Raw genomic sequence first — 14,645 nt, 5'->3', positions numbered from 1 at the left:
AAAATATTTGTTCTTTTGGGGCTGGCACCTCGAACAAGCATAAAAATAGAGGGAAGCAGATATATTGTCGTGTATGCACACACCCTTCTTTCCTTAGTTTAGATGAACCATTGATGATCAATTCGAACCAGTGCATGCGATTAAATTAATTTTACCTAAATAGAGGGTGCAGAATAAACTACAACAAGTAGATTTGCAACCACGGGATGCTGACGATATCTTCAAAGAACATTGCAACAGCAGCGAGGCTTCACAGCAACATATGGTAAGCCAGTGTGTTTTAGTACATGTGAAATGTAATGTGTGTGGGCTGCTTTCTTGGCTTGTGCCCTCAACCTGTAATCCTACAGAATAACAAATAGTTCAGTTGTCTGCTTTGCTGTATTGCTTGAGTCGAATGCTTGTTTGTTACTTGTTACGCTATACCTGAGTTGGTCAATATGTCAGCAGTGCCTGCTGTACTATCGTAAAGAAATGCATGCCTAGTTCATTTGAGTCCTTAACTTTTCCTCTGAACTTCATCACAAGACTGTCTTCGTAGTTTATATGAGGTCACACTGTTAAGTGCTTTCTCAGATTATTTCAACTGCTTAGATGCCTTGGCAACTTAAATATAGCGGTGGTACACTCCCTTTCAACTAGGGATGTCAACTAGGTCCCGTTTAATCCCGATTAAAGTCCACTAGTGGTAGTTCAAAAGAGTTTTTATTTTTTGAGGAAAATGAACCAGGGAGCTAGCAAAAACTAACTAGATGGGACTGGCGGATGTCGTTTATTTGCCACTTACATCCCTAGTTTCATCTTACCATTTTAATTTCCTTTCGGCTGATGCTGCTTGGAACCATTTAAATATAGCTTGCCATGCTCGGCAATAATTCGTATGTCGTTTACCATGTAAGCTTACTGCCTGGATCATGCGATAACTATCTCTTACTTATGTCCAGCGAAAACCTTTCAGGATGCCGTTCACACTACGACACAATGTACAACCCCAGAATCTATTTGTGGAAGCAGTGCGCCATCCATGTTACTAGATGGTAGCAGTTCAGAGGCAACACCGCCGGAGAGCAGTCTAAGCACAGATATTATAGTTCTTGAGGCTCTACTAGAGGCAGAAAGAGATGGTGTGGCTGCCATGAATGAGGTAATCTCGATCTTGAAGCTGGAAATTATGCAATTAGCTGCACGCATTATGCAAGCAACCCAAGAATTGGAGGAAGTAAGAATGTTGCATTTGAAGACGGAGGAGGTCCTGCTGCTTCTGCTATCTGAAGCCCAGGGTAATCCCAGTTCTTCTTTAGATAGCAGTTGAAATTGTCATTAGATTATTGTACTTGCATGTTGTGTCATGTCTCTGAATGGATAATGTTGTAAGACCCCCTATGTTGTCCATGTGTTGTAATGATCCGATTTTTTTTGGCGAGGTAATCCTCAGTACTTGTATGATTGACATAAGGTGAACTGTTTTTCGTGTGAGCATATTGTATTGGATGAAATAACTGTTTGACTCAAAGTGTATCCAACCTACTGAATTCAAAGATCACGGCATTTCTAAATCATAATAATATATAAAGGTGGAATAAATCTTTGTTGTGGTTTTGAAGAAATAAATAACAAAACGTAGAATTATCTGTGGATATTCGTAATCGAATAAAAACTGGATTTGGATTTAGTTGCCAGGGCCCAGGAAAAACGTGAATGCTAATTCTCCCAAGTTTTGAACGAAGCGGCTAAACACCCACTATCATTTGTGGGCTGCCCGAAGCAAGTGTTTGCGAGATGGAAATTACTGTCTACCCCTGACACTTGACATCCTTATCGACCGGATTTACACTGCTGTCAATAGGGGTGGACTAGTAACTTCAATTAGACGTGACACGATGGCCTCTGAGCCCATTCAGACACGGTGGGCGGCAAAACACATTTGATTCAAGCTCGTCCGAAAGACATGTGTCTCTCCCTCCATTTCCCCATTCATCCACGGTGGGCGGCAAAACAAACTCTCCTCGTCCGAAATCGATGTAGGCTAATATTTTAAATAGGGGAAGATGTGTAACTTCCCTCAGATGTGACACAACCGCCCTACCTGTCAGCCCCGTTCATACACCGTGGGTGCCAACCGTGGGCGGCAAAACACCCTCTCCTCGCCCAAAATCGTTACCGGCAAATATTTGGGAGATGCGAGATTACCGTCCTATCCCCAACCGACGTGATGTTCGAAATTTTAAAAGGGGGATAAGTTCGTAACTTTGCCACATTTCAGACAAGCGCGTCCCAAAGTTTGAGATCCCCCTCCCCCTCCATTTCCCCATTCATACACCATTGGCGCCACGACAACCTCCCCACTGCGGCCAGCCTCCTCCGTCCGCCACCCCATCCTCCACCTTTCCGGAGCCGCTACCCCTACCCCGTCGTCCACTGCAAGAGATGGACGTCTCTCATCCACGGCGCCAGACCAGGATCCTTTCATCGTGTTGTCTCGCTTCATCGGCGGCGTCGTCCACTTTGTCGTTGCCGCTCCTACGACCGCCTCGTCCATGGCAACTGGATTTATCCCCCAACCCGGCCGTCTGCCATCTAAATCTTCTTCCCCGCCGCCGATAGCCATCGCACCCGCAGCACCCTCAATGTATCAGCAGGGGCCTACACCGCGTCGCAAGAGAGGTGATACTCTTCCATATGTTCTTAAGTTATTGATCTCACCCGAAAAATAGATTTTAAATTGTTTACTGTACTTTTCTTGTCCGTACCAAATCGTAGTGGCTAGTTGAATGCAAACATTGGTTGCGAAGTAGCTTTGTCCGGTTTGCACCTTCAGATCCGCCATGTCACGGTCCCTATACTCGTAAAGCTTATGGTTTCCCCCCTTTATATTCACTACCATCATCGTAGGTGCTTCACTGCTTCGTGTCGTGCTAGCACTACTCCTCAAGACCTCAACCCATCAAGCAAAACAACATGCCACTCATAATTCCAAAGCTTACGTGTTGAAATACGAATCTGATATGATGCTAATATTACTAAAATAGAGAACGTTTAATTGGTCACCTAATGTTCCTATATTCGTTTCGAAAAGCATGTGCGCCACCCACTGGTCCAGCTAGTTCCACTTTCCTGATTTTACTCTTGATGCTTAGGGTTTTCCCCTTTTATCTACTTTACTATGATCTGTGTAGGTGCTTTCTGTCATACTAGCATTACTCCACCCTTCAAGCTAAACAACACAACACTCAAAATTCCAAAGCTTAGTTGTTCAAATATGATTGTGATATGATACTGATATTAGTTAACAGACACATTTAATTGGTTAGCTAAAGGTCCCACTTGAGTTTCCAAATGCATGTCGCGACATATAAAGAGACAGCAGAATTGCATTTCTTTGTCACTTGTTGAGTGTACTTTCTTTTCCATACCAAATCTTAGTTGTTATTTCAAAGCAAATATCGATTGCTAACTACCCTTTGCGCGGTTTGCAGCTTCGGATCTGCCATCCCACTACCACGGTCAAAACTATACTCATCATGCTTACGGTTTCCCCATTTTATGATGACCATGATCAGCCTACGTGGTTCGTGTCGTAATAGCACTGCTCCACCCATCGAGCTAAACAAGCTTAGTTGTACAAATTCAAATATGATATTATCCTGATATTAGTAAAACTGAGAGATGTTTAATTGGTCAGCTAAATGTTCCTACTTTAGTTTCGAAATGCATGTGAGCCACATATGGAGAGACCGGAAGGAATAGTATTTCTCTGTGCGTTCTGGTTCATCGGGTGGCCAACCGACATTATATAGAAAGACTTGTAATATCTTCAATCTGCTTGCTCTTCTGCTCTTCTTTAAGATGATCCTCTTCTCTTGCGGTCGACTGGTCAGGTCGAGTTATTCTCCCTTAGTATATTTTGAATCTGTCAGGTCAGGTTGACTTGTTCTTCTTTACTATATGTTGAGCTGTCATCTGTGAAGTATCATCACTTCTGGAGCTCTCATATTTTGAGTAGTAGGCCACATTATATTAATGCAGACACCAAATTAGAGCATGCATGGCACCTCTTAGAAAAATTGCAAAGATAGCACAAAGGGGTTTACAGGGAGGAAGTATTGGATTAGAATCACTTCTGCATTACAAAGATAATCTCACTTGTTTTTATGTTTTCATGCATGTCAGGTATTGTACATTATCAAAATGAATATGAGAATGGGCGCACGAGAGGAATATTGCGGAACAATCCACTGGCTAACAAACTTGGCATGGTGGAGGATGGCCTACCTTATTCACCCATCAAGGTGCATGCTCTAACTTGGCAAGGTTGTATTGGTCACACATATTTTGCATCTGACCTCTTGCATTACTTCTACTTTGTTACACCATCTGCTTAGTTTAAGCATCATATATGAGTATATGCCATACCTATCCATTTTCTGTACCTATTCCATGTGTCGTCATACTATGTTTTTCCAGTCAAATGTTGTTCTTTCGTAATAGATGTCCAAAAGGAAGAGGGTGATTGCAGATCCTCAAGGAGTACAAACTAGGTATTTGGAAAAGGTAGTGATACCTGTTAAATCAGATAGATCAGCAGCCACAAAAAACACAGGCCCAACTGTAACAGACTTTACCCCTACTCCAGTGGCCAAACCCCTATTAGAACTGCTGACAGCCCAGCGTCAAGTACTGTCTATGATATCAATTCAAAATTTGAACTCCTAAATTTCTGCATGCGCCTTACCTTCTCTCTTGTATGAAAACTAATTTCAGATGAATCTCCTTGCTCAAAGGATCATAGGATCTCACGACAATACTGGGCTCTGCATTGCTCTTGTCAGTACCTCTTGCCCTTTGTCAGCATACTTACACTCATTGTTGTTTGATTATGTAGCATCACTGTAAATGTTCGCTTCTTTATCCTCCCTTTGCTTGAAATTATAAGATCTATATTTACTCTTAGATAAATGTAGAATTAAAACAATGGTTATGAAGTTTTGGATTGCTCATGTAAGTACCTGTTGTCATGTACTCCCTCTGTATCGAATTAATTGTTGATCAATTGGATGTATTTAGAACTTAATAGTGCTAGATACATCCATTTGAGCGACAACTAATAACGGACGGTGGTGGTATTACGATACATGCATCGCGGGATAGTTGATTGTCTAGCATTACTCTGCATCTTATCTGCCCTGCCCTCCACTTTCTCCAAATTAACATATCTACATTTACTCTTACCAAAATGTTGAATAAAGCCAATGCCATTGCACACATTGATGTCTGCATTCCTCTTGTCAGTACCTTTTGCCTTGTAACGCTGTACTTAATTAATTGCCATTTGATTATATATCATCAGTCTGCACCTGAGCTTCATTATCCTCTATTTCTTCCAATATTATTTGATCTATATTTACTCTTTACAAAATGTAGAATAATGGCAACGCTTATAAGGAATTTTCTTTCGGGAATTTATTGAATTATCTTTCCATCAACATGGAGAAGGGCTTTGTCCAGCCCGTGTTAACATGTAATGTAAGTTCATCCTTCTCAAGCCTTCAAACTTTGTTCTAGTATAGATTTGGATAGGCATCATTTCCTCCACTGCTGTTTACATCTGATTGGATGTTTGCAACAACTACCAGTTTTAAATTGTAGTTGTAAAAACATGTTCCTTATGCAGAACAAATCCATTTATTTGCTTATATAATTGTGAAACCGGTTACGTGTCTCCTTGTTTCTCTTTCAGAGTCGTATCTCTTATGCCAGGCAGAACTTTAGGAAAGATAGTAAGCCAAACCATCTTGAGGACAGCGAGATGACCCCAAGGTCCTGTCTTGATGAAGACAGTGAGTTGAAGCTACTCACCAACAGGTGTGAGACAACCTATGTGCAGTCGTTGCCTCAATCAGTTTGACTTCTTCAGTCTCAACTTAAAGCGGAAAGGCTTGCTTCAACTCAGCTCCGACTTGAAGTCAAAGATGTAATGAAGATGTCAGGGGACTGCCTTGTGCACTATGGTGCCATATAGCTAGGGATGAAGCATCTATCGTTGACACAACTGAGGGCTCATCAGCTTGTTCGGCTGCTTGCGGGGCCCGAGCTTGCCAGGTCTAGTGCCTTCTGAAGTGCTCTCAGTTTTGTATATTCTTTTGTCGGCGTGTTTATATGCACTGGTGGCGACCTTTGATGCCCAGTGTATGTAATCCGCGGTTTGTTGCGCTTTATTATCACCGGTAGCGAACTTTGATTCCCAGTGGATGTAATATGCCGTAATTTCTTTATTGTATAGTCTAGGTTTATTCTTTGGTCAGTATGCTATAATTTAGGCCGGAAGGTTCAGTGAATCTCAGTGTTGTCGGTCTTCAGGCCGGCCCGTTACTCATATGGGCCAAAACGTGGGCCTATAATCATCTTGGGCCATTAGCAGGTCTAAACCTATAGTAGTTTCCCGCCTTTAATAGGCCATGGGCTACATATTTACTGTAGTGACACTGGGCTTCCTACGGGCCGTAGTAACAATGGGCCTTCTACGGTCCGTAGAAACAATGGGCCTTCTACGGGCCGTATCATCAATGGGCCTTAGACGAGTCGTATGATCGACTGGCCAAACATGGGCCAAAAACAGACCGCATTATGGCCGTAAACGGGCTAGAGTTGGAGTTGTCCGTTCATGGGCCGACCATAATGGGTCGCCGTTAATAGGCCGTATTTGATGACGCTATGAAAACGACCCAACGTATTAATGGGCCACAAACGGGCCAACTGTAACCACGGGCTGAATTTGGCCCACAAGTAGAAAATGGCAGTAACGGGCCGTAAGTAACCGAATGCTGGAAATGAGCCCAAGAATAAATGGGCCCTGAGAAGGCCGAAAGTTAACATGGGTTGCAAACGGCCCAATGGATTAATGGGCCGTTAATGGGTATAAAGTGATACACTGTTCATTACGGGCCAGTTTCACCACGGGTCGTTAATGGGCCAAGAGTTACAAAGGGCCTCATATGGGCCGAAAGACGTCATGGGCCATACATGGGCCGAAACTTAAAAGGGGCTGGAATCATATTGGACGGCCCAGATGATGCTACTGGGCCTAATTCGGATAGGTCGTAACGGGCCTTGGGTTAGCGGGCTCTAAATGGGCTATATGCCAACAGGCCATTAACAGGCTTTCTGTGGGCCGGCCCGCCACCTTTTGACCAAGTCAAACGGGCCGGCCTTTTCACAGGAATGGGCCTCTGTTTGGCCGTGCCATGTGTCGACGTATCATAGGCGCCTTCGGTCCAATGAGTGGATGACATCTGTCCCAACGGTGAGCCGACACGTGTTTCCTCCAGCCAATGATGATTTTACACGTGGAAAATCCCCATTGGTCGGGGCTGTTAGCGGGTTATCGGATCCAAAACCGGACCCGATAGCTTAACGGCGTTCCGTTACGGTGGATGCCACGTGTCGGTCACCCTTGACGAAAGCACTTCTGTGACGCGCGATTTATCGTCATGGAAGTGGACACTTCCGTGATGATAATTTTGGTAATGTCATGGAACACTTCTACGACAGCACAGGTATGACTATCTTGATTCTGTCATAAAATTGTCATGGATGTACATGCATGACAAAAAACGCGACCTACTGTGACAAACACGTATCATCACGGAAGTGTATTTTTTTGTAGTGCACAGACGGGCCGACTTTAACCACGGGCTGAATTTGGTCCACAAGCAGAACAGGCCAGTAACAGACCGCGTAATCGCATGATGCAAATGAGCCCAATAATAAATGGGCCCTTAGAAGGCTGAAAGATAACATGGGCTGAAACGGCCCAAGGGAATAATGGGCCGTTAATGGGTATAAAGCTATATATTGTTCATTATGGGCCATTTTCACCATGGGCCGCATTTTGGGCCAAGATTTAGAAAGGGCCTCATATCGGCCGAAAGACGTCATGGGCCATACACGGGCCAGAAGTTACAACGGGCTGGAATCATATTGGATGACCCATATGGCGCTACTGGGCCTAATTCGGATAGGCTATAACGGGCCGTGACTTAGCAGGCTGTAAATGGGCTATATGCGAACAGGCTGTTAACTGGCTTTCTGTGGGCTGGCCTGCTACCTTTTGACCAAGTCAAATGGGCCGGCCTTTTCACCTGAATGGGCCTCTGTTGGGCCGAGCCATGTGTCGACTTATCATAGCCGTGTCCCGTCCATTGGCTGGATGACATCTGTCCCGAGGTTGTCCTGACACGTGGATCCTCCGGCGTATGAGAATTTTACACGTGGAAAATCCCCATTGGTCAGGGTTGTTAACGGGTAATCGGATCCAAACCGGAACCCGGTAGCTTAACGGCAACCCGTTATGGTGGATGCCATGTGTCGGTTACCCTTGACGAAAGCACTTCTATGACACACGATTTATCGTCATGGAAGTGGACACTTTCGTGATTCCACTTCCGTGATGATAATTTTGGTAATGTCATGGAACACTTCTACGACAGCACATGTATGACTATCTTGATTCTGCCATAAAATCGTCATGGATGTACATGCATGACAGAAAACGTGACCTACTGTGACAAACACGTATCATCACGGAAGTGTATTTTTTGTAGTGGTAGTTAAATGCAATCACTATGTTTTAGCTTAAATGGCTACTCTTATCGTTTTTCACTTTAGGGTTGTTGTATAAATGATGTAGTTATCTTGTGGATGTCGTTGATATTGTGATGTATCTCTAGAGGTTCTAGAGAATACTCCTTATAGCTATTTATATCATCTATAGTGAAAGTGTAGTGGACTACTGAGATATGGTTTTTACTCATCTCGATTAGAGGAGATTTTGCATGTAAATCATTGTATTACATGTACATGAGTGTTGTTTATCCCATTTTTTACCTATCGATTGCAACTATTCTCGAAGTTCATCACGAGTTGAGAGAGGGGTTTACTTTGGGGGGGCTTATTTTTTGTGGGGGCACAAGATGAGAGAGATTGAGTTATGTATATTTTCTATCAAGATAAATCGATGCATTTTTTATCATTGTCCCTCTGAGAACACTACTGCAGGAATGCCTAGCAGTGGCGGGCACAAAAAGACCAGCGGCAGCGAGAAAGCCTCTTTGGGCCGCCCGACACTGACCTCCTTCCACTGCTAAGGGGCTTCAGTGGCAGGCGCCCACCCGCCACTGGTAGGTCCCTAACAGTGGCGAGCGGAGCAACCTGCCCACCAGTGATGTCCATCTCATACCAGTGGCAGGCAGCCATACCTATGGCGGGCGAATCTCCGCACCCGGCAGTATCATGTGAAGTACGAGCGGCGGGCTTTTGTTAGTGCCCGCCACTGATTGATGCACCAGGCAAGAATAAAAAACACCGTTGTGGCAGCATATATTATGCTGCTACAACAACGTTAGCTGATGCAAATAGGGGACAATTATCAATTAAATGCGAGCAAATCAGGAATAAAACTAGTGGTAATCACTGAAAATAAAGAACAATAAGTACATTAAGAATAAACGAGTTACACAAAATACATGTTCATCGACTATATAGTGCATGACACCAAATATGTTTAGTTTTGCCCGCTGCAATGCGCTAGGTAAGGCTCTTTTATTGGTTGGATGCATCTTCTTTGGAGTTATTATAGAATAGGCCGGACAACAAGCAGACCTCCTTGTTTACGATAGCCGCTAACTTGACTTGTAGTTCTTCGAGCACAAAGCCACCTTCGGGTTGATTATTTTGTACTTCTTGACCCCATTTGAGGATTTTATCATGCTGATTTAACATTTTCGTGGACCGTATGAATTCTTCCATGTTAATGCAGGTGTAGAAGCCACATGTCAGACTAGTCGGCCGTTGTTGCATACAAGATAGAGTGTTCCGTTTGAAGGCAATCATTTTCTTTCCACTTCCTTTGTAGTTTTTCTCAAATGTGTGGCCTCCTATAGTATTCCAATCAAAAAGACAATCATCGAGAAGGTCCTTCAAGAGGGACCGGTCTTTTCCCGGGCTCTTCGTGGAATCCAGCAAGTAACAATTGCACCCTTGCGATCTTAGCACTAGGAGAACCCAATAGTTGTTGCGCAAAACAAAATAAACATACCGTGCGATCATGAGAAAGTTATAAATTTTTAGACGTGACAACATATATGAAGGAAAGGTACAAAATTGAAAGCGTAAAGCCAAAGAAGGACGTACATGGGTCAGTATGGCATGAGGAGAAAGTTTTTAAGCTTGTTCTGTTGCATGAAATCTAGAAGGTAACTCTTCATGCACCGCCTCCCTTCCTCATTTTTTAGGTTTTCCTCGTTCATGAGACAAGGGTCGGCTATGGCGACATCAAAAAAATTCTTGCTTCTTACCTTAGTGCCTCGAAAAAGCGCCATAGCCTCATTAGACAAGTTTCAATACTATAGAATCTGACCATAAAGAAGATCTCTGTGAAATCTACATATATTTTGTCCCCGCTGAATTTTTCAAAGAAAGTATATCCCTTTGGCACCTTCGCAGTGTAATGTGTTGGGTTAACGAAGGATCCTTGCTTATTATTGGCTAGCTCTGATTCCATAATTTTGTCATGTAGAATCTTCATCTCAAGCCTCAGGTGCTCGTACGCTTTGTCTGGTAGCATTCTCTGACCCAGGATATAGGCAGGTGCATTTGGGTTGTCAGCACATTATTCATATGCCAAGGACTTCTTCGGTTCCTTCTTTACTGGTGCACGTGTGGTGGCAGAAGTTTTTCCCTTAGTATTTATTTTTGCAGCCTTTAGATGCGTGTTTCTTTTTCTCACCAGTTGGACGGAAACGGGCGGCCAGGACATCGCTTCTTGGGCCACCACATTCTTCAGCGTTCTTGGAGTAAACTTTGTTTGTTTGTAAGGTTGCATCTCGGGAAGGGCTGGTAGCGTCTCCTCATCTGTGGCATAATTAGGATTTTGTGATTCTTCAAGCATGTGCTCTTCCTGCACATCCTTAGCCGATACGGGGTTGCAAAGACCTAGAGGAGATCGTCTAGGTGGCGGTCCAACGTCGTGGATGTTGGGAGATGGTGATGGTGCTGCAACGTCAGGGATGGTGGAAGACAGTGTTCTGTTTGGGGATGGCTTTTCCATTATGATATGCATTGCAGGCCACTTGAGGTAACCAGTAAAGCATTTCGAAAGGGGCTGCGGCTCATCACCCTCTTATATAATGTTTTGTGGCATAATAAATTATGATATTCCGGGAACACCCTAAGCAAAGAAACCTTCCGCACTGTAACGCCCACGATGCGGCTATATCTCCCACGTGTCGAGGCACGACTTAGAGGCATAACCGCATTATGTTTTGTCGCAAGAAGGGTCATCTTCACACAATCCCATGTAATGAACAAGACAGGGATAAATAGAGTTGGCTTACAATCGCCTCGTCACACAATATTCAAATAAGTTCATACATCATTCATAGTACACACATAGTCCGACTACGGACAACCAAATGAAAAGAAGATAACCCCAAATTCTAGATCCCCGGTCGTCCCAACTGGGCACCACTACTGATCGTCAGGAAAAGACACGTAGTAACGACCAAGGTCCTTGTCGAACTCCCACTTGAGTTCGGTAGCATCACCTGCAACTGTTTGGGTAGTATCTGTGAGTCACGAGGACTCAGCAATCTCAAAACCCGCGAGATCAAGACTATTTAAGCTTATGGGTAGGATGTGGTAATGAGGTGGAGTTGCAGCAAGCGCTAAGCAAATATGGTGGCTAACATACGCAAATAAGAGTAAGATGAGAAGCTACGCAACGGTCGAAAAGCTAGAAGTGATCAAGAAGTTATCCTGAACTACTTACATTCAAACATAACCCAAACCGTGTTCACTTCCCGGACTTCGCCGAAAAGAGACCATCACGGCTACACACGCGGTTGATGCATTTTAATTTAAGTCAAGTGTCAAGTTCTCTACAACCAGATATTAACAAATTCCCATCTGCCACATAACCGCGGGCACGGCTCTCAAAAGTTTATACCCTGCAGGGCTACCCCAACTTAGCCAATCACAAGCTCTCGGGATCAACAAAGGATATTCCTTCTCCCGGGAAGACCCGATCAGTCTCGGAATCCCGGTTACAAGACATTTCGGCAATGGTAAAACAAGACCAGCAAGGAGTCGCACGTATCTCGTTCTCAGGGCACACCGGATGGGCAAGACGTCGGGTTGGCTGAGACCCTGGTTGCCCAGGGGGCGTCGGACATCGCCCAGGTTGGACCAGCACTCAGAGGAACACTGGCCCCGGGGGGTTAAATAAAGATGACCCTCAGGTTTGCAACTCCCTAGGGAAAAGGTTAGGGGGTTGTTAGGCAAATGTTAAAACCAAGGTTGGGCCTTGCTGGAGGAGTTTTATTCAAAGCGAACTGTCAAGGGGGTCCCATAACCCCAACCGCGTAAGGAACGCAAAATCAAGGAACATAACACTGGTATGACGGAAACTAGGGTGGCAAGAGTGGAACAAAACACCAGGCATAAGGCCGAGCCTTCCACCCTTTACCAAGTATATAGATGCATTAATTAAAATAAGAGATATTGTGATATCCCAACATATCCATATTCCAACATGGAACAACCTGCAAGGCACCTGCAACTAGCAACGCTATAAGAGGGGCTGAGCAAAATCGGTAACTTAGCCAAACAACGGTTTGCTAGGAAGGTGGGTTAGAGGCTTGACATGGCAATATGGGAGGCATGATAAACAAGTGGTAGGTAGCGCGACATAGCGATAGAACGAACAACTAGCAAGCAAAGATAGAAGTGATATCGAGGATAATGGTCATCTTGCCTGCAAAGTTCTCAGAGTTGTCGAAAGCTTGCTCCTCGTCAGCGTACTCAACAGGTTCCTCGTTCACGAACTCGTCTTCCGGCTCTACCCAAAGCAAGAACACAAGCGATGGAACAACAATCAATCACGGTGCAATGCACAAGCAACATGATGCAAGACATGGCATGGAATGCAAGATATGATTTATGGGTACTCCGGAAGGGAAAATATGATCAAGACATCAACTTGGCAAACCAAGCATGCCTCTGGAAAGAGTGAGTGATTTCGGTCGAAATCGATATAAGGATCACCGGAAACGAATGCACGGTTTGCAAATGACAAGCAAAACAAAAATGATGCAAAACTGCGATTAACAGCATCATAGCACTTAGAATGCAACAAGAAACTATGCTACAGCACTCCAACAAAACAACAAATCACATGGAATTAAATACACATGAAGCTAAACAAATCATGAACGCTGAGCTCCTACCAGAACTCATTAGAACAAGCCCAAAACAGCATGGCAAAAATGCAAATGATAACAGCATCTCAGACTTGGTGAAAAAGCTACAGGGAATAAGCAACATCAGGTAGCAATGTTTAGAGCTAGCAAACAACATGCTACAGGAACATATCATGGCAAACAAAGGCATGGCATGCTAGTACTAAAGACAAAGAACAAAACTCCCTTATTGAACTTTACCCAAATATGCATGGAAAATATGGTAGCCCTAATGCAAACATGGCAAGTGATGTGATCAGTTTCAGACGGAAGAAAAACACGACATAGCAGAAACAGATTCATGATAGCAACTTTGCAATCTCGTGCCACTCACCACAAAGCATTTCATGGCATCACAAAGTAACAAACAGTAAATAGACATATTCAAAAAGCTAAGCATGGCAAGATCACATTCATAGGGTACATGTATCACTAGCAAAACACATGGCAAAACTGAATCTCACGTTAACAATCTGCCAGCAACAATATTTAGCAAAAGTAGAGCATGACAATGACAAGCTAGAGTACTCCGTAATTGCAACCAGAGACATGAATGGATAGAGAAATACCACATCCGCAAAACACTCTTACTGAACTACCTCAAAATTTGCATGGATCTACTCGTAGCCACAAGTTTACATAGCATCAAAATGTAACAGGAAAGGACTTGAAAAAATAACCGTCTAAAAACAGCAACATCACATAGCCTACTTTGCATGCTTGTGCTAGTCACCACATACCTCATAAAAATACAATATTTGCACCACTGCAAATATGGCATGGAGATGTTCCAAAAACATATAGGCATCATGCTCATAGGATGCATACACAAAATGCAAGGAAAATGACAAATCAGCAAGTTATGATAAACTCCAGCAGACAACATCATATAGCACTTCTGCAACAAATATTAGGGCATCAATATGGACAGTAACATGCATGCAAATGACACTAACATGAATAGAATCACGAGACGAACATTTTGATATATCATATGCGCAAAACGGAGTTACGAGCATGAAGATATGGCATGATGAAGTGGGGCACAAAATGTTATAGATTTCGGGACTTAGAAGAAAAACGAGGGTCAACCTTCGGATCTAGGGTTTCGGCATGGATCCCGAGGTTTACCGAGTGAACCCGCCGGAGTCATCGCCGGAGAGGAAGCAGACGCGGCCGGAGGTCGGGGACGGTGGCCGGAGCTTGAGGAGGTCGCCGGAGTGGAGCAGAAGGGGGGCCGGCGCTCGGGCAGGTTCGGATCCAGCGTTGGGGCGGCGGATCTCGCGGTGGCGGCGGCGCTTGGCGGCGAGGGTCGGCGAGGGCGGCGGCCGGACGGTGAAGGGCGGCGGAGGC

Source organism: Triticum aestivum, chromosome 1D (genome assembly GCF_018294505.1).
Source record: "Triticum aestivum cultivar Chinese Spring chromosome 1D, IWGSC CS RefSeq v2.1, whole genome shotgun sequence".
Lineage (NCBI taxonomy): Eukaryota > Viridiplantae > Streptophyta > Magnoliopsida > Poales > Poaceae > Triticum > Triticum aestivum.
This window is presented reverse-complemented; position numbering follows the sequence as displayed.